The following is a 3,917-nucleotide window of genomic DNA, read 5'->3' as shown; positions in this document are numbered from 1 at the left end:
AGTTATGGAAATACAAAAGTTCACTTCCGGAAATAGTCATCTCAAAACACTAAGGTGACGGTATGCCGTACATAGGCTCTCTAGATCTAGAGTACATCCTGTGGTGCGATATACAGTAACGTAAGCGATCTTTTGTGGATATCTCTGGAAGTTACAGGTCGATCTTCATGATTTTTTCACCAGAAGTTAGAAAAACTTCCTCTCTATACGGTGCAGCGCATTACTGTAACAGCAGTTTAAAATTTCTATATGTTGTGGTGGTGACGGTGTTTGTTTGGCAACGTGTGTCTGGTTTGGTGCGCAGCAAGGTTTCTGGTTTGGTGCAACATATCGTCTGGTTGGGTGCGCAATAGTACCATGTTTACAGATCTAGATCTAGATCTAGCTCTTTTCTGACACTTTTCATCTTTCTCTATCCTGGCCTTGTCTTTTTTTCCTTGCAAGAAGTTCCTGTACTGACCATAACGGAAGGCAAAGGTCAATGAGGCGTGTTCTTTTTGGGAGCTGTGCGCCCCCTAACAGGAGATTTCCTTACACTAAATTACACTGTGTGTATGTGTTTTGATAATGGATAAAAAGAAAGATGCTGTGGACACAAGAAGGGGAAAGAAGAAAACAAGAATTAGACTAGGACTAGACTAGTATTCTTAAAGGAAAAGGACAACAAAAAAAAAGAAGAAAAAGACATGAAAAGAAGAAATTGAAAAAGAAAGGTGCTGTGAACACAAGGAGGTGAAAGAAGAAAACAAGAATTAGACTATACCTAGACTAGTATTCTTAAAGGAAAAGGACAAAAAAGAAGAAGAAAAAGACATGAAAAGAAGAAAATGAACATTTTTGGAGATTAAATTTCCATATTAATTAATTTTGACATGAATACATTAACTGATCATCTTCCAATGGCAATATAATGCATCCAAATGGAAGGAAAACAGTCTGTTTCAGTGTACAATGCAGGTCATAAAGAAATAACTTAATAAGTAAAACAAACAAAGGGCCTAGAAGCCACACTATCAATGCCAAATAGCAAAAAAGCCGATATTGCGCACTGAAACGGACTACTCAAATTTGGTCTGCTTCAGTGCGCAACCCTATCTGGCATGTTTCTGGGCATTAAGAAGCAGCCTGCGATAGTATTTATCGATTCTAGTACACATACTACGATACATTAGAGCTAGATGTGCTAAATAATCGACTACTCAAGCGCTTAGTAAATTCACCGATACCGGTTACGAAAACCATTAATATGAAGGGGCAAAACTTTCCGACACCGTAGAATCACGTGTGTTGACAGGAACCTCCAAAACGAAAGTGAAATAAGCTGCATTCTGCGCATGCTCACAGAAAGTGACCTCGTTTTCGCTGTTCTTATCCAAAACAAAGCAGGAGACCGGGGGTTGCGCACCCAAACAGCAGCGCGGTGACGCGGGCCTACTCTAGTCTTTAGTTTTTTTTAGTTAGTCTTTCCTTTGATTTAGTGAAGTGGGACCATTCATCAGTGATCAAATGTATTTATAGCCTACCAGCCTACCATAACAAACAAAAAATGGTGAGGTCCTCACTGCACTGCCTCCCTTTTTTTTGTCTGTAATTTTGTTTTGATGGAGTCTTGATCTAGATCTAGAGTCTGCTACATTGGCCCAATTTTCACATGCCAGTGACAGGGCTGGAGGCTGGAGTATGGTCTGCTGCAGATTTTGAGATGGGCCTTAGCATGGCATAAATCTGTGTCATCGGTGCCGCAAGCCATCCACTTACTCTATTTGGATACTTTATAAATCTAGATGAAAATCTAGCTTTTGTTGTGTTGTTCCCATCAGAAATCATTGAAGACAATTGTTAGTCTTGACCATAGCATAAGACTGCATGTTGGTGATGTTGAAAGGCCACAGAGGTGCATCTGTGATATTTCATATACATTATATATATATATATATATATAGACATAGGTAGCAATCTTTGTTGCTTCTTTTGATTCTCTGCAGCCCATGCCATAACATTACAAGTTCACGTTTCCCTCGAACTACCGAGGCCGATCCCAACGAGATCGAGGTCTCTGTGCATATAGAGCTTTGAGAGGGTGTAAAAAAATAGAAAATTCTCAAAATTTGGACTAAGTGGATTGCTTGCAGCAGCGATGATATATAACAGCACTTACAAACATTGGTACTGTATTGTTTATATATATATATATATATATATATATATATATATATATATATATATATATATATGATTGTTTTGTTGTTGTTTAAAACATTGGTACTGTATTATATTGTTTTGTTGGGATTTTTTAAAATGCAAGTGGCATTCTCCAGCGTCGCGCCGGTCAATAGATGGGAAGCTATTCTCCGGCGTCATAACTAGGCCTAGTAAGTCTACCTTTCATTATATTTTATCTATGGTAATTGTCTAACTTAACTTTATTCATTTATTTCCATCGTCCATTTGCTTATTTTAAAATAATGATTCTGTATATTTAAACAAACAAAATTGATTTTGTGTCTAAAATCCTGTCTAGTCATATAGTATAGCTTGCTGTTTAACCTATTTCTTTTTGTTGTAATTTTCGATCAATTTAACTGACATGTCGCGACTTCAGTGCTTTCTTGTCGTATCTCCATTTTTGTAAACAGTGAAAATGTGACTCCTTCTAATGCTCTCTCTTTGTTATGAACTCGAGTCACTAGTGGTGAACACGTTTCTTCTAGCACCCAACATAATTCTACATTGGAGGAATTGAGGAAGTTTGTGTCTGGACACCTATCGTCTGTATCAATGGAAGTGGCACAAAGTGGTAAAGTTGTGGGAATTTTTTTCCAAGACAAACAGATGAGAGAGATTTGCAAATCTGCGCCAACAAATTGTTAGTAATAGACTGGCGGCGTAGCGCCGTAGAATAGCTTCTGATCTATTGACCGGCGCCAGGCCGGAGTATAGCTTCTGATCTATGGACCACGCCGGAGTATAGCTTCTAATCTCTTGACCACGCCGGAGTATAGCTTCTGATCTATTGACCACGCCGGAGTATAGCTTCTGATCTCTTGACCGGCGCGATGCCGGAGTATAGCTTCTGATCTATTGACCACGCCAGAGTATAGCTTCTGATCTCTTGACCGGCGCCACGCCGGAGTATAGCTTCTGATCTATTGACCACGCCGGAGTATAGCTTCTGATCTATTGACCACGCCGGAGTATAGCTTCTGATCTATTGACCGGCACCACTCCGGAGTATAGCTTCTGATCTATTGACCACGCCGGAGTATAGCTTCTGATCTATTGACCACGCCGGAGTATAGCTTCTGATCTATTGACCGGCGCCACGCCGGAGTATAGCTTCTGATCTATTGACCACGCCGGAGTATAGCTTCTGATCTATTGACCGGCGCCACGCCGGAGTATAGCTTCTGATCTATTGACCACGCAGGAGTATAGCTTCTGATCTATTGACCGGGGCCACGCCGGAGTATAGCTTCTGATCTATTGACCACGCCGGAGTATAGCTTCTGATCTATTGACCGGCGCCACGCCGGAGTATAGCTTCTGATCTATTGACCACGCCGGAGTATAGCTTCTGATCTATTGACTGGGCTGGGCCATGCCGGAGTATAGCTTCCTGATCTATTGACACGCCGGAGTAAAGCTTTGATCTATTGACCAAGCCGGAGTTAACTTCTGATTTTTTGACCGGAACAGGCCGAAGTAAAGCTTTTGTCTAATGATAAGGCGGATATAGTTTTGATCTATTGACGGGGCCCGCCGGGGTATAGGTTTCGAACTATTGGCCACAGCCGGAGTAAAGGTTCTGGATCTTTGCCCCAACCCGGGTATAGGTTCTGAACCTTTGACCACGCCGAAGTAATGGCTTTCGATTCTAATCACGCGCTCCACGCCGAGATATGACTTTTTTTTTTATT

The sequence above is a fragment of the Aplysia californica genome, unplaced genomic scaffold (genome assembly GCF_000002075.1).
Source record: "Aplysia californica isolate F4 #8 unplaced genomic scaffold, AplCal3.0 scaffold00435, whole genome shotgun sequence".
Classification (NCBI taxonomy): Eukaryota; Metazoa; Mollusca; class Gastropoda; order Aplysiida; family Aplysiidae; genus Aplysia; species Aplysia californica.
This window is presented reverse-complemented; position numbering follows the sequence as displayed.